Raw genomic sequence first — 15,652 nt, 5'->3', positions numbered from 1 at the left:
TTTTTTTTTTGTATTTCTAGTAGGGACAAGGTTTCACCATGTTGGCCAGGCCTGTCTGAAACTCCTGACCTCAGGTGATCTGCCCGCCTCGGCCTCCCAAAGTGCCGGGATTACAGGCGTGAGTCACCATGCCCGGCCTGAGTTTTTTTTTTTTTTTTTTTTTTTTTTTTTTTTGAGACAGAGTCTGGCTCTGTCGCCCAGGCTGGAGTACAGTGGCTGGATCTCAGCTCACTGCAAGCTCCGCCTCCTGGGTTTACGCCATTCTCCTGCCTCAGCCTCTTGAGTAGCTGGGACTACAGGCGCCCGCCACTTCGCCCGGCTAGTTTTTTGTATTTTTTAGTAGAGACAGGGTTTCACTGTGTTAGCCAGGATGGTCTCGATCTCCTGACCTAGTGATCCGCCCGTCTCGGCCTCCCAAAGTGCTGGGATTACAGGCTTGAGCCACCGCGCCCGGCCAGATGTCTTCTTAATTGATTCTTCTACCTAGTTCTTGGCTACAATATATTGTAACTAGAGGTTTACCTATGTATATCTCCCTGAACTATGGGTTCAGCATATAGTGGGCACTCAATATTGCCCTATATCTCTGTGCAATCGAAACAAACTAAACTGGAGTCAGAACCCAAGTTGTATGACTTCCAGTTCAAGTTGGGTCCAGATTGTGAAAACTTGGACAGCCACACTAGAAAGGCTATGTTTTATCCAGAAGGCAAGAAGAGTTTGGTGGACACCTCTGAGCCCCTGGAGCAAACTCATCAAACTGACGTTTATATGAAGATTCATTTACTGTTGGTAAACAGGGTAGAGATGGTGGCAGGCAAGAGACAAAGGTACATTGGTAATGGAAAGGGAGGGTCATGTGTGGATAAGACTGTGAGGGAAGACTTGAGGGAATGTGGGAGCAGGAGAGGAAGGGAAGTGTCAGCTAATTCTGAGTTTCAATCCAAGGGACCAAGAGAATGGAGCTGCCACAGGAGGTCTGGAAAAGGCAGAAGGACTCGTCCTAATCATGTGGTGCCCTTCAGATATAATATAAACCTCAATTGAGTTTTTGAAGGAAGATTTTATTTTATACTAGTAGCCTCCCAAATGGGGTGCACTGGATGATGTACTGGAATGTGGGTAGAAAATAATAGACTTTCCAAGTCTGTATATTTTTAGCTTAAAAGGAAGAAATTAGGACATCAGCAGGAATGGCAGAGGAAGGATCTCCAAAAATACAGTCCTACATAAAAGCAACAAAATATTGACAAAAGTTGTCATAATCAACTTCTTTGGACGGGGAAATTAAAGGCTTGTAACAATCCAAGGAGTGTTTAATGAAGAAAAACAGGTGAATCTTGGTAAGAATAGCAAGCTGTGTGGCATTTTAACTTGCCGTATACCCATCTCCCACTTCTCAGCTCCAAGATAGTCCTAAAAGCCAACAGCTGCTCAAATCAGGGTGAAAACCAGCAGCCTAGCAGCCATTGGAGAGAGCAGATCAGGGTTGAGGCTCCCATGTCCCAACAATTCTCACAGTATTGTCATTATTTGACCCGTCTGACACTTCCCTTTAAACTCCCATTCTAAGTACTTATATTTATTTCACCTGACTCAGACCTTGCTCAGTGCAAGTAGCCTTTTTAAAAAACCTGGGTACTTACGGTCGGTCCAGGTGGCTCACGCCTGTAATCCCAGCACTTTGGGAGGCCGAGGTGGGCAGATCACGAGGTCAGGAGATCGAGACCATCCTGGCTAACACGGTGAAACCCCGTCTCTGCTAAAAATGCAAAAAATTAGCCGGGCGTGGTGGAGGGCGCCTGTAGTCCCAGCTACTCGGGAGGCTGAGGCAGGAGAATGGCGTGAACCCGGGAGGCGGAGCTTGCAGTGAGCCGAGATCGCACCACTGCACTCCAGCCTGGGCGACAAAGCGAGACTCCATCTAAAAAAACAAAACAAAACCTGGGTATTTATCAAAAACAATCAGCAACATTTATTTAGCATCACAGCTAACTGAAGCGGCAGTAACAGTTGAGTGAGCAAGAAGCTGATGCTGACTAAAAAATCTTAAGAGGAAAAGCTGAGGGAGGAGATCCCCTAGTGGGCACTAGAAACCTCCTACGTATCCCTGGGAATCTGAAAGGTCATGGGTATGTGGAGGGCGGTGCCCATGCCCAGGGCAATGCGCATGCTCAGGAAAGGATTGAGGCGACCCTAAGCTCTCACCTCTAGCTGACCTTGAGGCTTTGTGCAAGCAGAAAGTGAAGCCTAAGACAGAGTTATAAACTGCATGCCGGGGAGTGTGTAAGGCCTGTGGCCCTCACACACATACACAGAGCTCCTCAGTAAAGTGTAAGAAACTCATTTGGTACAAGCATTTAAGGAATTGTGTAAAGTATGTTCTCTGGCCACAGTGGAATGAAATTATAAATAACAAAAGGAAATGTTGGGAATTCACAGATAGGTGGAAATTATACAAAATACTTCTAAATAAACAAAGAATCAAAGAAGATACTTCAAAGGACGGTAGAAAATATTTTGAGATGAATGAAAATGAAAACAACATATCCAAACTTATGAAAGGCAGCTATAGCAATGCTTACAGGGAAAGTTATAGCTATAAACATTTATATTATTTAATAGAAAATAAGAAATCTCAAATCAATAACCTAACCTTACATTTTAGGAAAGTAGAAAAGAAGAGAAAATAAACCCAAAATAAACCCAAAAGAAATAACAGATTGGAGGGAAAATAAATGAGATAATAGAAAAAATTAGTGAAGCCAAAAGTTGGCTTTTTGAAAAGATCAACAAAATTGACAAACCTTTTAGGTGGACCAAGTAACAAATAGAGAAGACTCAAAGTACCAAAATCAGAAATAGAGGAGACATTACTACTGACTTTACAGAAATAAAATGGAGTGTAGAATACTATTAACAGTTGTATGCCAACAAATTAGCCCAGATAGATGGATAAATTCCTTTAAAGACACTGTATTAGTCGGGGTTCCCTAGAGAAACAGAACCAATAGGAGATATATATATAAATTAAGAAATTATATAAATATAACTTCTCAGCCTCCATAATTACCTGAGCCAATTCCTCATGATAAATCTTTTCATATATATAAAAGATACATGTATGAATATATATTTTATATATTTACATATTTATATGCAGTATATATTTATATATATAAATAAAAATTTATTAAATAATATGTTAATAAATGTTATTTTATACATTATAGATATTTTATACAATATATAAATAGCAATTTATTTATTATATGTTATATATCCATCTATATTAATATAAGATATATTCTTTATCTATATGAAAAGATGTATATATAATAAACGAGTATAGTATTTAACTTATATATTATAAATATATATAGATATATTTTTATTCTTATATAAACAATATATAAAATTGTATATATGAATTATATTCTCTAGTATATCGATCTTTCGGGATATATACATGAGATGAAAAGATTTATTTTTTATGAGGAATTGGCTCAAGTAATTACGGAAGCTGAGAAGTTCCACAATCTACAAGCTGGACACCCAGGAAAGCTGGGTATGTAATTCTCATCCAAGTCTGAAGGCCTGAGAATCAGAGGAGCCAATGGTGTTAATCGCAGTAAAAGGGTAAGAGCAGACCAAGATTCCAACAGAAGCAGAAAAGCAAGAATCAAAAGGCATGAATTCCTCTTCCATCTGTCTTTTGATCTCCTCTGGCGCTCAATGGATTAGATGATGCCCACCAACATTGGGGAGGGCAATCTACTTTAATGAATCCACGGATTCAAATACAAATCTCATCCAGAAAACCCCTCACAGATACACTCAGAAACGATATTAAATGGGCACCTCGTGGCCCAGTGTTGATATGTACCATTAATGGTATTGTATTAAAGACAGAAACTCCCAAAACTGATTCTAGAAAAAATTGAAATTCTAAATAGAGCAATAACAAGTAAAGAGATTAATTTAGCAATCAATAATCTTCCTACAAAGAAAAGCCCAGGCCCAGTGGCTTTGCTAGTTAGTTCTACCATCCGCAATAGAATTAACACCAATCCTTCATATACTTCTCCCCAAAAATAGATAGGAGAAAGGAATACAGTTACATGTTGCATAATGACATTTCAGTCAACAACAGATTGCAGCATGATGGTGGTCCTGTAAGATTATAATGGAGCTGAGAAATTCCTGTCACCAAATGATGTCACAGTCATACTCATGTCATGGTACAATTCCTTTGTTTTTAAATAAATTTAAAAATTTAGTGTAACCTAAGTGTACAGCATTTATAAGTCCACAGTAGTGCACAGTAATAATTTAGGTCTTCACATGTATTCACCACTCACTCACACCCAGAGCAATTTCATTCATGGTAAGTGCTCTATGTAAGTGTATCATTTTTGGTCTCTTATACCATGATTTTACCATGCCTTTTCTATGCTTAGATTCACAAATACTTGTCATTAAGTTGCAGTTGCCTACAGTATTCAGTACAGGTCTGTAGCCTAGGAGCAATAAGCTATACCATATAGCCTGGGTATGTAGTAGACTATATAATTTGTGTAGTAGGTTTGTGTGATTAAACTTTATGATGTTCAAACAATGACAAAATCACCCAATGACACATTTTTCAGAATGTATCCCCATCATTAAGCAATGCATTACTATACTTCCCAACACATTCTATGAGTCCAGTATTATCCTGATACCAAAACCATAGTCATTATAATAAAAGAAAAGGGCCAGGTGTGGTGGCTAACACCTGTAATCCCAGCACTTTGGGAGGCCGAGGCAGGAGGATCACGAAGTCAAGAGGTCGAGACCACCATGGCCAACATGGTGAAACCCCATCTGTATTAAAAATACAAAAATTAGCTGGGTGTGGTGGCCTGCAACTGTAGTCCCAGCTACTCGGGAGGCTGAGGCACGAGAATCGCTTGAACCCGGGAGGCAGAGCTTGCAGTGAGCCGAGATCGCGCCATTGCACTCCAGCCTGGCGACAGAATGAGCCTCCATCTCGAAAAGAAAGCCACAGATCAATCAGATCAATATTCCTTGTGAATGTACACACAGAATTCCTCAGTGAAATACTACTAAACTGAATCCAGCGATATAAAAAGGATTATACATCATGACCAAATGGGATTTTTCCCAGGAATGCCTGGTTGGTTTTAACATCTGAAAATCAATCAGTGTAATGCACTGTGTTAATAGAACAAAGGACAAAAACCGCAAATAATCATCTCATTAGACACAGAAAAATTATTTGGCAAAATAATTAAAACAAAACAAAAAAACCTCAACAAACTAGGAATACATGGGAACTTCCTCAGCCATATAAATGGTATTTGTAGATGTCATATATAAGCTGACATCATACGTAATGGTGAAATACTGAAAGTTTTCTCCTCTATGATCAGTGACGAGATGAGAAAGTTCACTCTTGTCAACACTGTACTGGAGGTTTTAGTCACAACAATTGAGCAAGACAAATACATTTTTTAAAGGGAAAGGAACAGGAAGAATAAAACTACCTCTTTTTATAGAGGACATGATCTTGTATGCAGGAAATTCAAAGGAATTGACACATACTATTACAGATAATAAATTAGTCTAGCAATGTTTCAAGATACAAGATGAGTATTCAAAAATCAATTCACTTTTATACTCTAGCAATTAATAAACTGAAAATGAAATTAAGAAAACAATTCGATTTAAAATAGTATCAAAAGAATTAAATATTTAGCAATAAATTTAATAAAGGCAGTGGAAGATATGCTGAAAATAATAAAATATTGAAAGAGATTAAGGAAGATCTAAATAAATAAGAAGATACTCTGTGTTAATGGATTGAAAGACTTGGCATTGTTAAGATGGCAGTACTCTCCAAATTTTTCTATACATTCAACACAATCCCTATCAAAATCCCAACTACCTTTTTGCAAAAAATTGACAAATCCTAAAGTTCATTTGAAATTTCAAGGCATTTAGCATTGCCAAAACTATCTTGAATAGAACAAATTGGAGGTGTCACATACGTGATTTCAAAACTTGCAGCAAACCCACAATAATAGTGTGACTTACAGATCAACTGAATAGAGTTGAGAATCTAAAAATAGTTCTTATGATTATGGTCAATTAAATTTCAGCAAGATGGTGCCAAAACAATTCAATGGAGAAAGAATAGTCTTTTCAACAAATGGTGCTGGAAAAACTAGATATCCACGTGCAAAAAAACAAAACAAGTTGAACCCCTACCTCATATCATATACAGAAATTAACTCAAAAGGGATCAAAGGCCTGAATATAAAAACGAAAACTATACATTTCCCAGAAGAAAATAATAGGCACAAATCATTGTGACAATGGCTTCTTGGATTTTACACCGAAAGCACAAGCAAACGTATAAAAATAGATAATTTGGATTTCATCAAACATGAAAGCTCGGAAGCCTTTGTGCTCCAATGAACATTATCAAGGAAGTGAAAACACCCCACAGAATGGGAGAAAACTGTTTGCAAATCATATATATAAGGAACTAGTGTACAGAATGTATAAAGAATTCTTACAATTCAATAATAAAAATAAAAATAACTCAAAAAATAAAAAATGGGCCAAGGATCTAAACAGGTGTTTTTCCAAGTAGATATTCAAATGGCTGATAAGTACATGAAAGAAAACTCAATATCACTAATCACTAGAAATTCAACTCAAACCCGCAATACAACCTCACACCTTCACATTCACTAGGATGGCAATAATAATAATAATAAAGTATTGGCAAGGATGTGTAAATAGTGGAACCTTAACACATTACTGTTGGGAATGAAAAATGGTACTGCTTCTTTGGAAAGCCGGTTTGGCAGTTCCGCAACAGTTAAATGTAATTACCCTATAACCCAGCAGTTCTACTCCTTAACATTTACTCAGATATTAAAAACAAATGTCCACACAAAAATTTGTACACGAATGTTTATAGCAGCATTATTCAGAAAGCCAAATGTCCATTAATTGATGAATGTAGCAACAAAATGGGGTGTATCCATACAGTGCAGTATTATTTAGATGTAAAAAGGCTTGAACTGACACATGCTGCATCACAGATGAACCCTGAAGACCTTACGCTAAGTGAAAGAAGCCAGGCATCATTCTTAGCAAACTATCACAAGAACAGAAAACCAAATACCGCATGTTCTCACTCATAGGTGGGAACTGAACAATGACATCACTTGGACTCGGGAAGGGGAACATCACACACCGGGGCCTATCATGGGGAGGGGGGAGGGGGGAGGGATTGCACTGGGAGTTATACCTGATATAAATGATGAATTGATGGGTGCTGACGAGTTGATGGGTGCAGCACACCAACATGGCACAAGTATACATATGTAAAAAACCTGCACGTTATGCACATGTACCCTAGAACTTAAAGTATAATAAAAAAATAAATTAAAAAAAAAAAAGGCCACATATTGTCTGGTTTCATTTTTATAAATGTCTTCAATAGGCAAATCCATAGAGCCAGTTAGTAGAATAATAGGGTGTAGGGGAGAGTGGAATGGGGTGTAATTGTTAATGAGTATAGGGTTTTTTGGGGGGGTGATAAAAATGTCTTAAACTTAGGTAGTGGTGATGGTTGTACAGCCTTGGAAATGTACTACTTATAAAACATATTGATTTGTACACTTTAAAGAAGAGAATTTTATAGTATAAAATTTACAAATTGTAAGAATTTTAAATGATTTAGAAACTTTACAAATTTAAAACATTGACAAATTAAAATAGTGGCAAGTTTTAATGTATAGAATTTCAAAATATACATATATACATATACTGGTGTTGTGTGTTCAGCAATTTTTCACTGATGGTCTGCTCAACCTACAAAACTTTTGGAAACAACTTTAGACAAAAGGTATGTACATCACCAATAACGAATACTTCCAAAAGTTGTATCTCATTGTATGTAGGACAGAGATTTGCTGGAGTATTATCTCTGTCTCTGTTTTCTAAAGGCCTAAAATGAAGATGATAGTGAATGAGTGAATTTATAAAAGATATATTGATAAAGTAAAATCGGGAAAATCATTCAGCGCTGGCAGTGGCTTGTAAAAAAGCACAGGTGAGGATATAAGAGAAGAAACAAAAATCAAAACAAGCCTATTATGTTTTCAACAGTAAAAATGTCCTGGGCTTATTATAAGGTATTTCCTTTGGCTCTAGACCCTTTTCCTGCCTTTGCCTATTCAAGGGTACAAATTGGATTTTAACACAAGAAGTAATTTCAGTGCTAAGCCTGTTTGTAAAAAGATTTCCAAGTACCTTGGGAACAGTCAAAAACAAGGCATCTCAGTGGGAAAAATGTTCATATGCTAGACAAAGAGAAAAGATTAATTACATAATGCCTGTTTCTAAAGTACAAGGTTGTATTGTTGGCTTTGTTTTTGCATATGTAGTGGGTTTTAAATACATGAACTAGCTAATCTCTCATTGGATAGAGAAATATAGTTCTCTACTGTTTTAATTATTTAGAATAACAAAACTGCTGCTATGAATATGTTAACATTCCTGAAAAGAAAACCAGCAGCTATTAGTATGTAATTATCTGATACACCAGTCTTCAGAGATTTAATGTTTAATTTAAAGCATTTCTTTATCGTTTTTATAATTTTTGTTAATTTCGCTATTTTAGCAGCCAATTTAGTATAATTTAAGGGCCAGAAGTTTTCAATCAGGATTAGATATGTACATATACCAAGTGCTACCAGTTTTTAAGTAACAAAAGCCTGTAACAATTCTTGATGTCCTTTCACGAAATTTCCTTATAAATATCGAGTCTATTGTATTGAATTTCTCTTCCTTTTTTTTTTTTTTTTTAATTATACTTTAAGTTCTGGGGTACATGTGCAGAACATGCAGTTTTGTTACATAGGTATACACGTGTCGTGGTGGTTTGCTACACCCATCAACCCATCACCTACATTAGGTATTTCTCCTAATGTTATCCCTCCCCTAGCCTCCCATTCCCCTGACAGGCCCTGGTGTGTGTGATGCACACACCAATGTTCACAACAGGTATGTCCTGGGATCTGAATAAATCTCCAGGTCCTCAGATACCTCCATGACATTATATAATTTGGGACTCTTTCTTATACTTGTTTATGTATTTCTTCACATTAATGCTTGTATATGCTCCTGGTTTGCTCATATTTTCTTCAAAAAGCATATGTCTCTCTGGTATATCCTCAGAACATAAATTAACATCACCAACCTTTGTACCTATTACTGTTGAGCCAGTTTTTTTCACAGAATAAAGTACTGGCTGAAATATTTTCTCTATTTGTTTTTTCTTCTTTCCATATAGAGTTCATGGTGAATTGATTCACATCATAAATGGATGTCTCCATAGCATTTGGCAGGCCACACTCGCATTTGTCCACTTTCTGGCTAGGAACCATTATCTTTCTTTTAGATCATGTTACTGGTACCAACTGTTAGCTCTCTTCCCAAGGCCATTTTTCACAAAGAAATAAAGATTTAATTACTTCATAAGAATGACTGCATAGTCAAGGATGAGTGGGAAGTAGGTGTGGACTGTGGGCTGACAGGCTGTCTTACTAAGTGATGTTTTGCTGATACTTTCTAGGCCTACTTTGACATGGCACATGATGTGCTTTAGAAAATTACAAATATGCCATGTCCTAAACCTTCAAGCTGCTGACAGCTAGTCAGTATCATTAATCTTAAAAAAAAATTAATTTTGAAATAATTTCAAATTTATAGAACAACTTCCAGGACTGCCATATATCCTTCATCCTAATTTCCCAGATGTTGTAATCATTTTACTTTCTTTGCTTTATCTTTTAACAGAAAGATACATTGATATATAGATGTTGGGATTTTTTTTTTTTTACTCTGAGTCGTTTTGGAATAAGTTGCAGCCATGATACCAATTTCCCCCTAAATATGTATGTGTGTTTCTGAGAAAACAAGGACATTCTCTTAAGCAAGTATAGTTCAATTATCAAAATAAATGAACATTGATATAATACTGTTATCAGTTTATAGAACTTATTGAAATTTTGCCGGTTGTCTTAGGAATGTTCTTCATAGCAAAAGAGGGAAGAAGGCTTTTTCCTAGGCTAGAATTCAGTTCACAATCATTTGTGACATTAAGTTGTCATGTGTCTTTATTTTTCTTTAATCTGAAATTATCTTTCAATCATTTTGATGGGGGGGTGGCAGAGCTTTCATGATCTTGGTGTTTTTGAAGAGTACAGGCCAGTTGCTCTGTAGATTGTCCCTCAATTTGGGTACATCTGTTGTTTTCTCGTGATTAGATTTAAGTTACGCTTTTTTGGAGCAGTATCACAGAAGTGAGGTTGTGTTCTTACTGTAACATAGCAGGAACAACCTTACTGGTTATATTAACTTTGATCACTTAGTGAAGGTGGTGTCTGCCAGTATTCTCCACTATTTTCCCCTTCATAATTAATAGTATTTTGTAGGAAAATACTTTAGGTGTATATAAATATCCTGCTTCTTATCAACCGTTGACCTCCTGGTTTTAGCATGCGTTAATCATTCTCTGAACCAATTATCGTGAGTTACCAAATGCTGACTTTCTGATTCCATCATTTTTTTCTATATTTATTATTTTCTTTTAAATTAATTAGTTGGAATTTTACTGTAAGGGAAGTTTTCCCTTTTTCTCCATTTATGTACTTATATTAGTATGAATTTACAGCTTCTTTTATTCAATGAGTTAAGATCTTGGAGTTCAGCTTGCCCAGGTTTGGCCAATGAGGGCCTTTTAAAGGTGGCTTGATGTTTTTTGAACATGTCCCCAATAATCGTCTTCTTTAACTGGCACAACAAGGTGTCCCAGACTCATATATTCCCAACACTAGCCCTACAATCAGCCATTTCTCCAAGGAACCTAGGTTTTTTTAGTGAAAAATTGTATTTATAAAGCAAAATCTGGGTGCTAGATGTGATCATTGCTACTAGAATATCACTACTTTGGGCCTCTGTACACACACACAAACCTGTTCTGTCTCTTTCTTGTCATATGGATACCTCCAATTCCAATCCCACAACATAGGATTCCTTCTAGTCATCCCTCTCTTTATGCTTATACCTCCTTTCTTTCACAGTGAGAAACACAGCTCCCTAATCCGCAGCATATTTATGTATTTCCTCAACCTTACAATACACAGAAAATAATTTTGGGATTGCTGGCCCATACCACTGTGAAAAATGAATCTACTTACTAGAGTTTAACACTTGCTTACAGTGTTTTTTGCCTTTAGCCTAAGGGTGTAGACTCAAATGTCTGTGATCAAAAGTAGTTGGATTATGTTGTTAACTTCATTTGCTTGGATTATGTTATTAACTTCATTTGGTTTGGTTCATTTGCTTTGGTTTATATTACATTTCAGGCTTTTTTTTTTAATCTCTCTTATTTTTTTTGAATGCATGAGCTATGCTTCCAATAGCCAGAGCTACACAAAAAGTATATTTAGATAAATGCCATTCCTCTATACTTTCAGTTTCTACCCCAACCTTTTATCTTTTTCACCCTGTACTCACCCATCCCCTATTGGTAACCGGTTTCATCAGTTTCTAGGTTAATCTTGTGTTTCTTCTTGGAAAAATGCTCAGATAAGTGTATATTTTCTTATTTCTCCAGATCTCTTTCACAAAAAATATACTGCATATTCTCTTGTTCACCTTTTCTTTTCCATTTAACAGAATATCCTGGAAATCACTCCATATTAATTCACAGAGATCTTCATTTCTTTTTAACACTGCATAGTCTTCCATATGTGGATTTGCCATAGTTTATTCAATCACTTTGTTATGAATGAGCAGTTAGATTAATTTCAACAACAATTATATGCTTCTAATAGAACTATATACAATGGGTAACTGTATATATTAATATATATACATATATACTCTTATTTGTTGGAGGTATATATTTAGAGTAAATTTCTAGAGTGGGATTGCTGGGTCAGGAGGTAAACACATAGGTAGCTTTGTTAGATATTGCTAAATGACCCTTCAAAAAATTTGTACAAATTTGCATTTTTATCACCAGTATATGAGAGAGTCTGGCTTCAACCCATTTTCACTAACAGAATATGTTGTCCTACTTTTATTTTTTGCCAGTCTTATTAGATAAGAAATGGTTTCTCAATGTCATTTTTATTTGCATTTCTATCATTATGAGTCAACATGGATATCTTTTCAAATGTACCTTTTGTGTGTGTGAATTGTCTATTCATGTCTTTTGCCCATTTTTCTATTAAGATTTTGATTTTCTTTTCCCTTCAATTATTTGTAGTTCTTTATATGTTAGGATTATCACCTCTTTATCTGTGACATATACCGCAAATGCTTTCTCCTAATTTGTCTTCTGCCTTTTGTTTTTTGCTGGTGGTGTTTTGTGTTATTATTTTTTTAATGTAACCAATTTACCAATCTTTTCTTTTCTTTTTTCTTTTTCTTTTTTTTTTTTTGCCTTTGGATACATACAAAGTCTTTCCTACATTTGAGGTATAGAAGAATTCACGCTTGCTTTCTTCTATCACTTGTCTGGTTTCATTTGCTTACATTTTTATCTCTGATCCATTTGGAGTTTATTCTTGATAAAAAAATTTTGGAGTTTTATCTTTTTCAGGTGGCTGTGGAACTGTACTAGCACCTTTTATTTGAAAGTCCTCGTCCTTATCATTTGAGCTGTTTCCTTTATCATATACAAAATTTCCTTATGTATTTGCATCTCTTTTTGGACTTTCTATCCCGTTCACTGGTTTATCTGTCTATTTATCTGCTAGATCTACATTCTTTTAATTATACCGACTTTATAGTATGTGTTAATATCTGATAGGGCTAATGACTCATAGCTTTTCTCTTCTGTTTTCTCAATTTATTCTTGCATGTTTATTTTTTCCATACAAACTACAGGTTATCTAACTCCATGAAAACTTGTTGATATTTTTTCCATTACAATACATTATATTACATTACATTAATGTGATCTCATGTAATGTAATGAGATCACATTAAAGTTATAAATAACCTGGGAAGAGTTGACATCTTTATAATGGTGAATTGTTCTATCCCAGAACAAGAGCAATCTTTCCATTTGTTCAAGTCTACTCTTGTGTCTTGATAGTGTTTTAACTTTTTCTTTATAAAATTTTGCACACGAACCATTAAGTTTATCTCTTTTATTTTCTTTGTTGTCATTCTAAATGGGGCTTTGTCTGTGATTATATTCTCTAAATGGTTGTTTTGTGTGTATAAAGGCTGTTGATTTCTATATGTTAATTTATATCCTGTTATTATATTTAATATTTTTATTATTTGATATAATTTTATTACTGATTCTTCAGTTATGTTTTCATAGTATCTGCAAGTGGGGATGACTTCACTTTTTATATGATTTCTCTTACACAACTGTATTGGCTGATACTTCCAAGGCAATGCTAAATAGTATTGAAATTATTATACACACATATACATATAAATGTATAATACATATATTATATATTTTTTCAGCATGTTAAGAAAGTATTCATCATTTCCTACTTTCTTCATTGCTTTTATCAGGAGTGGATACTGAATTGTGTCAAAAGCTTTCCAGCATCTGTTAAGATAATTATTTTTCTCCCTAGATTGGTCAATTTAATGTCTAATAATGGATTTCCTTATATTGAGCAGACTTGCATCCTGGAATACATCTCACTTGGTCATGGTGTATTATTTTCTTAGTGTATACTAATCTTAAATAATTATCAAAGCTCTATGGCAGTGTCATTCAAAAACAATATCCCCTAGGGAACTTACTGAATTGATTTCTGCTGAATCAGAATTCTGGGAATAGTCACAGGAATCTGCTTTTAACAAGTTCCATAGAGGTGGTCTTCATGCACTCTGAGAACCACTGGTCTACTATATTGTTCAATGTGAATTTTAATGGAAATTACTGTAAAAAAAATACTTACTTTAGCAAAGGACTTGCTCCATGATTCCTTTGAAAAGCTGCTTTGTATCTTAAACTTATAAATTCTAGATCATGATCCAGCTGTAGGAGAGTAGATGATACAGAGAAATTAAAAGGTAAAATATTTTTTAGTTTCAGCTGGCACCTGAATATTCATTTATGCACTCACACATTTATTCAGCTTTTTTTTTTTTTAGCACTGTGAATGGATGAGAATACCAAGATGTGTAAGATCCAGTTCCTGTATAACAGTAGAATAAATTGAGGATTACATAAATATTTGTAAGATACTAGGCATTATGTTAGAAATGTTATCCAGGAATTTTATAGGCCTGAGGGGCTTAAAAAAGAAAATGGATCAGAAAATACTTTAAAAAGGAGGCGATTCTTCAGATGAAGCATCTTCCCAATATAACATTAACAAATAGGGGAATAAATTGATTGCAAAAATCTCATTTACATGAAACTTTTTAGAAATGCGTCTCTTACACACGATGCACTAGTATACCAACATTTCAACTCTCAACAAACACAGCTATACAACATCACTCATATGTATATGAGGGGAAAGCTATCTCTAAATGCAGGCATCTCTGTACGTAACCTATGAATGGATTCCTTTCCAAGATACCCAAACTTAATAGAAACACTGAATAGTATCAGTAGCAAAATAGAAACCATCAGTAATAAATGGAAACTTCAGTAAATGGGACATGAGCTGCCACCTTTCTATTAGTATGCTTCGAATTCTCTTAAAGACAAAAAAAAGTATGCTCTCTTGATATTAGAATTTGTGATGGTTTGGTTCCACTCCATTTATTCTTGGTATCAGACTTTGCTTATCCAAGACAACTGCTGTGTGGGAGAAAGACCGTAAAATCCTGTGACTAACACTCACACCAGGGGTCATGATTATGAGCTGGCTTAGTATGGAATGCATTTCTTCTCATCATGTGAATGGCCCCCACGTGATGAGATGGAGGGCAATAGTTTAAAGTACAAACCTGGTGCTGCTTGCTCTGAAGAAAATTCTAAGTCTAATGTAGTAAGGATTCTTCTATTTCCTAATTTTAATGATCTAAAGGGAGGAGTGGTTTTTCATTGCCAATATTTTTATTTACCCAAAGTCTGCAGAATTTAACTGATGCTTCATGCTGAATGTGCTACAAATGATGTAGCATCAGGTGGTTTGGCACACACCTTGCATCTGATTCAAACTGCAGCGAATGTCAAGCAGGATAGAAGCAAATGTCACACTGAAGTCTTGGTTAATCTATTCTGGCTCAGCGTTCACCATTACTCTTCAGTTGTTAACTCATCAAATCATTGAAATAAAATGTTCATATTCAAATAGCTTTTTGGATTGCCTTAGCAAAGGGAAGACAGAAAACACTTCAATTAAAAAAAAAATATATATATATATATATGTATATAGCCATTCAGATTGACAATATGAAATTCAGATACCAAAAATAAATCCTGGATGAATTCTGAAATAGAAAAAATATACATATAATATACAATCTATTCTGAACAATCTAAGTAGTATGTTTTGAGAAACAATAAGATTTAATGTGTATTTATTGAGATTGGTCACATTAATTTTAATAATTTCTTTTTAAATTT

At 35.2% G+C, this 15,652-nt stretch overlaps 1 protein-coding gene across 1 annotated transcript in view; it reads left to right on the top strand.

Annotated features, from left to right (window-relative positions):
• Positions 1-15,652, top strand: part of PLD1 (phospholipase D1) — a gene marked incomplete at its 3' end in the record, with an annotated part of 205,359 nt that overhangs the window by 181,198 nt on the left and 8,509 nt on the right. The window lies entirely within an intron of this gene.

This window comes from Rhinopithecus bieti, unplaced genomic scaffold (genome assembly GCF_001698545.2).
Source record: "Rhinopithecus bieti isolate Rb0 unplaced genomic scaffold, ASM169854v2 scaffold_18353, whole genome shotgun sequence".
NCBI classification, from domain to species: domain Eukaryota; kingdom Metazoa; phylum Chordata; class Mammalia; order Primates; family Cercopithecidae; genus Rhinopithecus; species Rhinopithecus bieti.
Note: the sequence above shows the minus strand (reverse complement) of the source record. Positions and strands in the feature narration are given on the sequence as shown.